This window comes from Haliotis cracherodii, unplaced genomic scaffold, assembly GCF_022045235.1.
Source record: "Haliotis cracherodii isolate W230 unplaced genomic scaffold, xgHalCrac1.p SCAF_20, whole genome shotgun sequence".
In the NCBI taxonomy this organism is placed as follows: Eukaryota; Metazoa; Mollusca; class Gastropoda; order Lepetellida; family Haliotidae; genus Haliotis; species Haliotis cracherodii.
In genome coordinates, this window is record NW_027266276.1 from 15,371,337 (window position 1) to 15,384,912 (window position 13,576).

General features: G+C 38.1%; 1 protein-coding gene across 6 annotated transcripts in view; it reads left to right on the plus strand.

Annotated features, from left to right (window-relative positions):
* LOC139470352 (ecdysone receptor-like) overlaps nucleotides 1–13,576 on the plus strand; it is a 101,413-nt gene that overhangs the window by 21,163 nt on the left and 66,674 nt on the right. Inside the window, exon 1 of one of the 6 annotated variants that reach the window (XM_071252742.1) lies at nucleotides 13,380–13,398. The exons of the other annotated variants lie outside the window; for them this stretch is intronic. The gene's annotated coding sequence lies outside the window, so the exon portion shown is untranslated. Of the gene's footprint in view, nucleotides 1–13,379; nucleotides 13,399–13,576 lie in introns of those variants that run through there. 6 annotated transcript variants of the gene reach the window in all.

The window sequence follows — 13,576 nt, forward strand, 5'->3', positions numbered from 1 at the left end:
ACTGCAGGTAGTGTGGTATTAGTATTAATGACACATATGGAGAGGAATAGTCTATAGGAGATTTGCTTTCACTGACAATTGGCAACACCTGTCGGCAACAATAGAACTGTAATGTGGCCGTGATCAGTTTACAGATGCACAATGATGGGGACAGAACTTCATGCATAGTCTTTCACTGATGCAATGTCTCCAGTTCTGTATGTATGCTTGCATTATGAACAAGCATGCTTTTGATATGGCTGTGCTTATGCACATTGTATAATGTTTCATTTGCATATCACACAAACTCAGAGTAAGTGATACTTATGCACGCTGTCAGTATATTTAGTTGAATTAACAGTGGCAACATGTCGCCACATGTTCCGGCTCCATAGCACACACACACTATAGGTTGGAATGGATACAGCCTGAATAATTGCATAATATGGCTGACACCACAATTATACCGTGATATACTAGGCAATAACAGTCATGTCATGTTAGACAATGTAATTGCTTATTTCACAGATCACCTGTTACTTTCAGACTATATTATGAACTGAAATATCAATCACAGAATATTGTCTTGCCTGGTAACAATTGATCTTATAAACCTTTATCAAAAAAGGATTTTGATTTGATTATTTGTACCCTCCTTCCTTCAGGTATTGAGGACATACAACACTGTAATTAAATTGGTCTGATCTTGATAAGCCTTTGCATGAGTAGTGTCCAGATTCCCCATTGTAACACAAATGTAGCCCGATGTGATACATCATACACAATTCTCCTTCCCATCTATCGATTCACATTATTAGAATGAACCGATTTTTGGCAAACCAGAGCTTTGCAATAATAATTTGGGATAACTATTTGGGAAAGCATTAGGACACATCTGTTATCCTGAGGACTGACAGGTGCTGGTGTGTCTAGGATTCAGATAGGGCAATGTGTGTTGATGTGTTCAAGGGAGTCTTTGATTAGAGTCTGTCTGTCTGTCTGTCTGTCTGTGGCTGGCTGGCTGGCTGGCTAAATAACAAATACATAAAATGCTTAGTTTTGATCAACAGATTTACAGATAACCTTATGACAACACATATATTGACATTTCCATGAAAACATGAGGATTAATTGCTGTTTTTCTGTCTGAAAGTGGTATTATGAAAGTCCTTCAGACGACAATCCAACTTTATATATTCCAGTTGCTTGTTTCACAGAAAGATTGATGGTGAAGTGGTTGGATATGATTGAGGTCAGAACATGAGTTATTTGTCTTTATCCAGTAACAGTGACATCGGAGCATACCACATCGGTCATTACCCCAGTTATGTGCAGCACTGAGTCCTCGTGTGACGTCATGCTCTCACCTCACAATAGCAAGACTCCGTTGACAGAGAGGAAGGTGATAAAGAAATTACACATATCAGCCTCCTTATTGTCAATAAAATGTTCTTTCTTTTGTGGGTACAGCATTGATTAATGCCAGGATCATAATAAGCAAGGTACACAACAATGTATATAAATATTAACTGAGGCATTGATCATACGACACTGCCTGGTAACACCAGTCACATGGGTAATAACATATTGGCAAAGCTCTTGAATTAGAATGGTCAGGATAAGATACTCTTTACAACTTCATGCTCTTTCTATTAATCCAAGGCTATTCTTATGTCAGTGTCTAGTGGGTGGAATTGATATTCTCTCAAGAAAGGGACCTCACACTCAAAGACAAAATGTTGTGGTGCAATATGAACGATTTATGAACTAGAGGTTGGTCCTACTTCATCTGACAGCATGATACAGTGGATACTGTAAATTGTGAAATTAATGCATTTCCAAAAGAATGCAACCACTGGCCCCTAGCCAAAAATGCAACTCAATATGAATGTGACACCCCCCTCCTCTCAAGCATCAGTGGATTTATATCTAAAGAAAATGTCCTCTGTCAGGTTTACAGGAGAATTATCACCTTAGAGTACTTCCGCTAAAACAATATATGCATGCTGGTTCGTGTCTGCCTTTGACACAGTCGCAAAGAACAAAGACACTGTGTTGCGTGGGTGGCGTCTGTCTGGACTTGCAGGTGTGGTAAGTGAGTAGAACTCTTGCCTTGACCACAGCAGTGACAATTCACAAGATGTAATTAGTATTTGACTGACATTGTTTATATACTTGTTTCAAGCGCTGCTCAATAAACAGTAATGTGGAGTACATAGTTTGTTTTCAGCGTTTGTCTAAGTTTGTATATCTGCTATACAACATGTCTTATTGTTGATATAAATGTGATGTTTAATGATGCGAGCAAAGAACACTCACATTTTTTGCATTTTATTCATGCTTGCGTTAATTTCAAGATTTACAGTACCTGAACTGAATATTAGGTCACACCAAATGAATTTAATGTTCTCTAGATATGATTGTCCAGGAGAGGATGTAGAGAACCATTTTGATATTTGGGACATTTGACACTCCCTGTGAAGGCAGGTCATGTTCCTTTGGCCAGGTCATCAGTATTTTATGTTCGCTGAAAGGAGAGTAAGGTGGTTACAATGTGAGACCAAGCTGATGATGTGTCATCTTCTGGGTTTATCTGTTGAAGAACTGAATGGTTTGCTTGTCACCGTGGTAAAGGTACACTGATTGCAGCATCAAACAACATGTTCTCATCAGTCACTAACTTGTCCTAACCCCCCCCCCCATGGAGATACAGGTTCGAATTGGTATCCAGCAACCCATGCTTTTCATAAGAGGCGACTAACTGGATCGGGTCATGTCAGGCTCACTGACTTGGTTGATGCATGTCATCATATCCCAGGATTGATGCTCATGATGTCAGTCACTGAATTGATTGGTCCAGACTCAATTATTTACAGATATTCATCATATAGGTGGAATATTACTGAGAGAGGCATGAAACGACTCACAAACACACACTAACTGTCCTTATATCATCCTATCTCAGATAAGACATGCATCACTGTAGATTAAACTTATTTAATCTCACTGGCTAGACAGACTGCTGTAAATCCTTGAATAAACTCAGGATCAATAGAAGCACTGATAGAAATAACTGCCTGTCTTGAATAAATGCCTGATCAAATGTCAGAAAAAGAAACGTCACATAATCTTCCTTTTTGTACATTTCAAGTAATTGATGATAATACCTGTCTCCTGGTGTATTTGGAGTAATTGATGATAGTACCTGTTTCCAGGTGTATACAGAGTAATTGATGATAGTACCTGTTTCCTGGTGTTTTCGGAGTAATTCATGATAGTACCTGTCTCCTGGTGAATACGGAGTAATTGATGATAGTACCTGTTTCCAGGTGTATTCAGAGTAATTGATGATAGTACCTGTGTCCTGGTGTTTTCGGAGTAATTCATGATAGTACCTGTCTCCTGGTGAATACGGAGTAATTGATGATAGTACCTGTTTCCTTGTGTATTCGGAGTAATTGATGATAATACCTGTCTCCTGGTGTATTCGGAGTAATTGATGATAGTACCTGTTTCCAGGTGTATTCGGAGTAATTGATGACAGTACCTGTTTCCTGGTGTTTTTGGAGTAATCGATGATAGTACCTGTTTCCTGATGTATACGTAGTAATTGATGATAGTACCTGTTTCCTTGTGTATTCTGAGTAATTGATGATAGTACCTGTTTCCTGGTGTATTCGGAGTAATTGATGATAGTGCCTGTTTCCTGATGTATTCGGTTTAATTGATTATATTACCTGTTTCCTGGTGTATTCGGAGTAATTAATGGTAATACCTGTTTCTTGGTATATTCGGAGTGGTGGGATAGGGACTTACTAGTCTACCCTCTCATACTTTTGAATTAAAACAGGCCCCTGATCAACAAAACATTCCTAGAGTAACGACAGTAGGTAGTCTATTTTAAACAATATGGTTACCTGTAGTAGTAACACTATGAGAGCTTTGTTGATGAAGATCTGTGTTTTGTATCCCACAGGCCTGTGTGTTTAAAGCCTGTTGCTGATGTGCCCAGCTGTCAGATACCCCCGGTAGTTGTAATTACTTTAATGGAAAACAACACTCACTCACTTTTTCAGTATATAAAACTTTAATATTGTTACAAACCAAATAATTTTCAGATAATAGGCAGATAAGATATTGCAGGATGTTTCCAAAACATTTGACAAAAATGGCAGTAAGCCAATTGCCAGCTGTCAATCACACCACTTGATTGACCAATCAGAGAGTCAAACATGACACGCTATCAGAGTCCTCCATTTTGTCCAACAACTTCAAGTATGTCCGACTTTCATCAGAAATAAAAGAAGAAAATGTAATGGTATTAGTTTTAACTATTCAGCAATGTGAATAAAAAAGTATGTCTTGAATATATAATTAAAATAAATAGTTATTTCAACATCTTTTCAAAACAGTTTCGTATTATTCTTTGGATTTCTCGGAAGAAACTGTCATGGATGACTACATTGAACAAACCATGAATATTGTCTGATCATATTAATCTGATGACATTGTTAAGAATATCTGTCATGAATTATGTTTGAAAGCATTATGAGGTCCTGTCTGCATTTATTCACACAATTTGCAGCACTATCTTTTAACTATACCATGATAAATGATTGAACTGGAGAGCAGGTAGTTTCAACAGGAAGAATACAATATCTTCACAACATCATCCCATAATTTGCAGTGTAACAGCAATACTTAAGACATGAAATAATTTGCTTTGGCAAACAAACTTCAATGAGAGAGTAAAAAGATACGATTCTACTTTTCCTTGTAGTCTAGTCTGGTTACGTTTTGCATATTTGGATGTCTGCATGACAAACCGTGGATCTCTGATGTGGCAGTTGCTATGGGTCTATGTCATTAGATTTGTCTCACAAATGTCAGAGTGTAGGGTCTCTGCTGAAATGTGTGGTTCTTAGGGAAGTCTGGTGTTTGATGTCATGGAGATGCTGTTAAGTACATTGGTTATGTCTGTGTTTGGTGTCCAACTGGGTATTGTACATAAAATATCATAGTCATCGTACAACTATAACCAATCTCATTCAAATCAAATCTCAGTCCTTGCTACCGCCATCAAAGATCTGAGGGCATCCCATAAGGGGTCACGACTTTGCTTCCGACTAATCAGAGCGTTGCTTACCAGATCAGGAAAGTGACAGTTGGAATGTGTTTTCTAATCAAGCAACCTCGAAACTTTGACAGGGGTTATTCCAAACAATAGTGACAGGCTTAATGACTAAATCAATACATTCTAGACAATCGATTAGCCATTCCAGAATGCTCTTTTTTATCAGTTTTCAATTTCTTAATCAAGAATTTATTTATGTTTCAAAGCATAGTCGCCAATTTGAACCTAGTTCCATAAAGCACAAGAGAGCTGCCTTCTGATTGACTAATGTCAACTTGTTGTCAGTCATTCAATAGGTTCACGAAAGGTGGGTGTGACGTGACCCGTAATGGTGTGTCCTGAGATCATTGTTTAGCGATAGTGAGAACTAAGATCTGATTGTAATGAGATTTAACTATGACTTAGTTGTTCACATGTGCTATCACCATTACATTTCCACCATTGATCGGGGGCGGTTGGGTGGCCTAGTGGTTAAAGCGTTCGCTCGTCACGCCGAAGACCCGGGTTCGATTCCCGACATGGGTACAATGTGTGAAGCCCATTTCTGGTGTCCCCCGCCGTGATACTGCTGGAATATTGCTAAAAGCGGCGTAAAACCATACTCACTCACTCACTCACTCCACCATTGATCCAGGACCCACTTGCACAAAGCAATCTTAGCACTGCGACTATTGTAAGCCTATGTTAAAGTATGGGAGTTACGATCATCTTAGCGCTAAGATCCCATTATGCAAGTGGGGCGGAGTGGGGCTTAAAATCCCATTCACTCATGTTCTGATATCTTTGTAGTGCGTGTGTGAGTGTTGTTTTACATCATGGTCACCAATATTGCAGTTATGACCGCAGCTTGTGAAAAATGGAGTCTGGGCCTGGCAAACCCATGGTTGTTATTATGGGCAGATTCTGACACAATGTACGATGACCACCAACCAAACAAGTCACTGACCCTGAGACTTATTCCTTTTGTCACCTCTTACTTAAGCACAGGATATATGGGATCGATTCTCTACCACAGAGTCACCACAGGGTCTGATATTAGGGCTGTCTCTATGCTCTGATGTATCGTAGTAGGTTGTTTAACACTGCACTCAGCAATAATCCAGCTATATAACGCGGTCTGTAAATAATCGAGTCTGGACCAGACAATCCAGTCATCGATATCATGAGCATCGATCCAGGCAATTGGGATCAATGACATGCATGAACCAAGTCAGCGAGTCTGACCACCAGATCCCGTTAGGCACCTCTTACGACAAGCATAGTCACCTTTTACGGCAAGCATGGGTTGCTGAAGACCTATTCTTCCCCAGCTCGATGCATCACAAGTTTACACCTGACAGTACATCACATCCACCTGTTAATGTAACAATTCATGTTTTATCCATTATCAGTTCCAGGTTAATTGTCCTTATGGACTAGAACAATTCCTTCGACCCAAATCAAGAAGGTTTTCGAGCCAATCACCTAACTACAGAACCAATGGTGAAGGCTACTAGCAAAGGGACCACATGGTCGATCACCATTTAGGAGATTCATTGTATCATTATTTGAATGATAAATGTTTCTGTGCTATATGAGTGAAAAAAACAATTAATTGAGATTAATTGACAAGACAGTAGATCATCCATTTTCAAGCTATTCAGTTCATTTCTTTGTTATTTTGGAGGGATGACATTGTAGATTATGAATAAATCTTACGTCAATACCGACTAGGTGACCCCTTTACTGGTAGCCTTCCCCATATTTCATTTTCAGAACTCTAATCTTATGAATTTTAATCCTCAAGAAGAAATCGTATACTTTCTTTGCAGACCTACGCAAAACTTTTGACACTGTCTGGAGAAATGGTCTTTGTTGCAAGCTGTACCAACCAACATTACTGGGGAAATATTCCAGAATATAAGCGACATGTACCCAATTCTCTCATATCTCCTGCAAACCAAAGTGTCTTGAATTTGTACATTGTTTATGTCACAGGAAATTATGGGGTACGGATAAAACTATCAATTGTAGTGCCTTGTGCCTGTACTTTGAAATTTAGATTCTGGTTCGAAAAACATGTCACCTCGACCTGGAAAAACATGTCTGTCAGAAGAGCTACAAACACTGCAGATTGATAAAGTTAATTGGAGTAACCTCCCCTTCCTCATGCACTAAAGTATACGATAGTTCATCTTTTGACCAGTAGGTGTCAGGGCGCAGAGAATCTGAGTAATGTTTATGTCGGATCGATGGTTTAAATAATCCTTGCAAACACAGCTTCTTTACGTTTTTAAATGAAAATATTGTTTGTTTTTTAAACATTGATGTAAAATCTTGATAGTGGGTCCTTGTGAAGAAAATATTTTTGTGGTGCAATATGCTATCAGTTTATTGGCGGGATAGAAATAAAAGAGCAATTTAAAAAGATAAAAAATTCCTTTCAACAAATTTTCCAGTCGGCAAATCGTTAAGCAAGTACAGTAAAAATCTGGCCTTGGGTACCATGTATTGTACTTAAACCTGTCTATCAATACAAATTGTGTACATCACACTGTATTGTTACAGTCCTTGTCTAAAAGGGCTTCTGAGTGGAGATGTCGAATGATCTATTATCGAATGATCATTTTGTTACGATAAATACAATATATACACTTATCAAGAACCGCTATTGACAAGTACTGACAGTGTCTCCAAATACCATGCATGCCGTGGATACTGTACATTGATAGAATGATGCATAAGATATGAATATTGATTTCATTACCAGACTTTGGAAATATTTGCCAAACGTTGGCTTACCCTAATCAAAAGATATTTTGTTCTTTGAAATCTTGTCTCTATGGTAACAAAAAAAAGATTAACTTATCTTTCAGTCAATATAACAATGTTACAATCTCAGGCTATGAGATGCAGCCTTATTACAAGGAATTACAACAATGTGGTAGCTCTATGTGCGTGCGTGCGTGCGTGAATGCATGCAGTGTTAAAAATTATGGATAATCCTTGGGGTCTGCAATGTAATTTATTGCTGTAGTCTTTAAATGTGGGACCTACATTTTTCACTTTCAATATGAGGGTCCTCGACTCTAAGTGGTGAATTACTGCTGCCTGAGGAACATGACACAGTATTATTTGTATCCCAGGATGCATGTAGGTGGAGTCTTTTGATTCAGAAGCTTGAGCATTCAGCTGCAGCAACATGCGTGGTCTGTATGGGGAGCAGCGATTGTGAGTTGTGTCAAGTATAATACACACAAATGTCAGGGCGTATCCAGAGTAGGGCATGGTCTAAATTTTCATCTTTTCCAGCCATGTATTGTAATCGACATCATTACATGTAATGCATGGAAATTGTGATAATCTGTATTTTGAACAGCCCCATTTACGTACATTGTCTGTGATAATTATGTTGCTAGTCCATAACCATGACATGTGACCTGTCTAATAATGGATTTACCATTCTCTCGGAGTCTAACAACTCAAGCACCAGAACAAAGTTGAACTTGTACTTGTAGATAATGTTGAAGGTTTCTATTTGATTCAATACCAGATCCTGATGTTGGCAGTGTTTGAAATATACAAAATTGCCAGGCAGCTTTAGGACCTACAGACTTTAGAAACTGCAGGCCCTGACTAAACTCTTCCGGCCAACCTTTAAAAATCTGCAGCTATTTGTGATAAATAAATCAACACATAAATTTACCGAAGGCCACAAGAACACATACAAATTTGAAACTCAGGGCTCTGGTGCTTGTTTCAAATACTGGATGCCGACCACTTTCATGAATTTTGATGATGGACAAAAACCTTAAAATGAATTTACCAATTTTGGTTGTGACAATTCTTCTATCCTGACGTATCCTATTATACAGTCAAGTCTTGTTAATCCGACACTCGTTAATCCGACACTCGGCTTTATCCGACACAAATGATGGGAACCGATTGATTCAGTGCTATTTAGTCCCGTTAATCCGACATTCTCGCACTCCGACTCCGACACACCTAATTTGCAACGAATTACCGAAATCACTCATTAATCAGTCTCGATAATCCGACACAGTGGTCAGCGTACTCCGTGGTCATCTGCCCGCGAGTACACAACCCCGTGTTTTGCCACGCACTGGATGCGGAGATTAACTTAACAATTAACAGGAAAAGCTATTCAAACCTGTATGTACAAAGCTATACATATGTAGTTTACAAATTGAAGCCAGATTAATGTGCATGAAGCCAGTTTAAAATACGAACAGGTATATAAAACATGGTCGACTCACCATGGTCGACTCACCATGGTCGACTGGTATGTAAACAAGAAAGCATTACAAGGTACACACGGTTATTATCTATCGTGAAGACGTCTGATTTTCGATCACAAATCAATTAATTTCGTTAATCCGACATACTCGTTAATCCGACACAATCATGTGCAACCAACGATGTCGGATTAACGAGACTTGACTGTAATTAAATTTTTGTTGTGTTCATTGAAATTCCTGTATTCTGATTAGCTGAATTGGTGACGTGTTATTGCATTCATTTCCCAATGAATGTAAAAATTTAAGCCACGCCCACCAAGGTGCACTATTTTTATTACTTCGGAATGTCGGGGAATCCCAATATTACAGCTGAGGGAATTCCCTTTCTGCTCACGTGTGTCGTCATGCACAGGACATTTAGCGACTTTCATGCATATTCATTGCCCAAACAAACCTTTGAAACCGAAGGCCGAGAATGTATGAAACAGCAAACGTGAAGGCTCGATCGCCTGTTTTTTTCTGCTCGCCTCGGTTCAACTTTCATGTCTTCGGGTTTCCTTTCTAGCTAGCATTTTTCCAACTACCGTAATCAGGGAAGTAATGTTTGAATCTGGCGGTAACTGACCATGTAATTTGAAACAGCCGCCTTCTCCTGGACATATTTCTTCCAGTTCGTTACAGTCTGACTGTTGCAGTTCTTTTCGCAACTTGTCTTAACTGACAGGTCCAATGAACATTGTTTTGATCCTGCTCTCCGTTGATTGGCTACTGACAGTGTAGGCGTGTCAATTTATGTGCATAAATTAAACAATCACCTGATTCATGTCACGCCACAGTATGTATTCCTACACCTGGAATGTTTATCAATCTCGTCATTTTTGTCTGTTTTGATATATACAACTGTTTTTGTTAAACTATTGTAGATAAAACATGTTTTATGCTGTCGAATTTAATTATAAGCATTGACTGGTTTTTCGATTCATACCTCAATGAAACGAAAAAATACACAATGTGCAAACTTTTGTAAGAATCCTGTAAGCGGATTCATACAGTTTGCACACTGGTTTTTCGATTCATACCTCAATAAACCGAAAAAAAACGAAAAAAATACACAAATGAAATAGTTAAAATGGTATTGCTAATATTTCGAGGGATGAGCGAATCAAAACTCAAATTCTGCTTCACGCCAGTAGGTGATGTCTTCAACAACAGAATTTACCCCCATTCCGAAAGAAAAACAATCTCCATTACCTCGTCTGTAAACTCAAGTGACGTCACCTATTTGTGAACTCCTGAATTATTTGGTACTTCAGTGGGGTTTCCATGAATGAGCAGACATGTTTTGACGCACAGTTGTCAACATATTTCTTGCAGGTCGGCATTAAAACTCAAACAGTAATTGAAAGTTTAAACCTAGTCACAAGATATGAATATTTGTCAAATTATAATGTTCACACCATTCCACTCTTCCTTTTCTTCATGGCACCGGCACCACAATTCTGAATGACGACGGACTGTTCTGACAGGTGTACAGTACTTCACAGCATTAGAAACTAACAGTTTTCATCCACTAGTCCTTATAATGATAACATATAGCAAAACCCTTAAAAATGGCAATTTTCTACTAGTCCTTATGATACCTTTACCATTGGGCAGTTTGGCAAGGACTATAGGACTAGTGCCAATTTCTAACCCTGCTTCACATGAACCCAATGTTGACAGGCCGTACATGTGCACTCTCAAGGTGACAGCCTTGTTGACGTCCCACCTCTCGTTACAAAGTGACAAAATCACTTGCAATGTGGCTGTTCGAAAAATAGGTGTTGTTCAAAAATAGGGTACCGGTACTCGGCAAAATATTATTTTACAGATTTTGAAAAAATGTTCAACATTTTAAGTAATTATCAGTCAGCATCCTATACACAATTTGAAACACTGTATGTTCAGCTTGGCTCTTTTTGTTAAAAATGCTCAAGCGCAGTCTTTAAGATATTAAAGTTTGTGCTATCACGCTATGATTCTATTGAATGACTTAAGGAGTTGAATATATGAATCATAAATGGGTGTTTCCTCTTTAACGGGAACACTATTGGTGGGTTTGTTCTGAAATGTCGCTCAGGGTCATAACGAGATATAAATTGGGTGAAAGTAACGAGTTTGAAACTTTAATTGATGACATCTCAAGGAGTTTCGACCTTTGTTTCATGGGAATCTACACGTAATATTATACAATTAATAGAGTATGGATAATAATGTGATGAAGTGTGTCTGTGAACATGGTAAGCTGTGAACAATATTCTAATCAATTGTGTTGCTTCAGTAATAGTGCCTCAGACGAACGAGGTGTTGTTACGTTCATGAAGCTCAAGGAAGTGGGTTTCTGTAGTTCAGCTTCTAAGATTATGAATGGAGTGACACTTGGTATAAACTTTAAGAGCATAGCATTCAGTCCTCTGCCATAACATGAATTAGTATCTATCTATGATTGACGATAGTAAACTGTTAAGTTATTATTAAATTCTTAAACCCAACTTGTCCTGCAGGGCAAGTAGATGATATTTTGTACTCATCCTGCAATAATTTTTCACTTGCCCTGTTAAATTTCATAAAGTTTTATGTTCTCAGTTATTATTTATGGCAGACAGTATCAAATAATTCAGACTCCCAGCCATCTACGTTCATCTCTGCCCATTCAAATTCTCTCAACCATGCATCTTCCACAGTTTGTTTTCTTTTTTTACAGTCATATTATTTTTAAGAAATGTTCCTTTTTTGGGCCTGTTTGTTAATAAAATCATGTGTTTTGTTGTTAAGCCCACCATGCCTAATCAAAATTTTCCATATGTCAGGCAGTTCACTCACAAAATCATTCATCAGTTGTTCCTTATCCCTTTGACATTTGAGTGTCAGTAAGTCTCTTAGAACAAGAATATCTTTTTTTAATTATCACCCTTTAACAACTACAGTAAAGTACGTTTATAACGAACACGCTTATAACGAACTGACCAATATAACGTACTTATTTTTGATTCCCGACCATTTGTTGTATAAATGCTGTATATATATATATGCCTATAACGAACTACGGTTATTACGAACTAAAATTAGTGGTCCCTTTGAGTTGGTTATAACCATAGTTTATTGTAGTTCCAATACCAAAGTGCAAACACAGTTGCAGTTTATTTCTGTAACAGACAGTTGCTATGTATGTCACCTATTTATGATGTGGTGGACATGTATATCGTTATTACTCAGATCGTGCGAGAGGTGAAATATTTAGTTTCAAACTATCTTGCATGTTTTATTGAAAACGATTAAACGATTAATATAGATGTACTTGACCAGTAGGACAAGTGACTCTTCCCAAGTTTTTTCCATTCTAACTAGTCTCTTCTGATACGCATTGTATCATGAGTTTGCTGTATCGTTTCACCTCTATTGAGCTACACCTCGGTAGATTGCTTTGTGAGGGGTGATAGGTTGTATTGAACTGTCCCTGTTGCAATTGTCCATGGTCTGATGGCCGCACATTGATGACAAGGTTTATGTCAATAGTATCAATACATGTGATCCAAAATATTGATAATTATTTCTTTGCCTTTGTTCATTTGACACACCTTGGTTGAAGACACATGGTATCCATTTTTTTAATGTCAGGTGGAGGTGGTGGTGTGATAGTATGAGAGTGACGTGGACCAACTGAAGGCCTATTTGCACTCAACACATTGATTTCACTTCATAAGTATCACAAAGTATTATGTTGCAAAAAAGAACCTGAAATCGTTTAGATAACTTAAAGGAGATGTCAGCATGAGCAATATTCATTGGGATAGACATATACTTTGCATAGGAAAATTGATGATGGGAAACTCTATATCAGATAATACTGAGAGTTACCTCCCTTAACTCCCCACCATCTTGATTGGCAATCCACTGATCCAAGAAAGTGGCAGTGTGTTAAGCTTCGTCCTGTTGATTAATATATGGACAATTTGTGAAATCTACATTGTCGGAATGAACAGATACTCAGCATGCCATCGCAGTACGGTAACAGGAATGGTACAAATATTGCAACAGTATCACAGTAGCGCTTTAAGTTGTGCAGAACTGAAATATTTTGTTTGATGGGCATTTCTTTGATGACAGATGACGGATCCATAAGTCGTGTCTACTTTGATTACTGAGATTGTTATAATATCCCCGAATACCTCCCTGTTGCTATGTG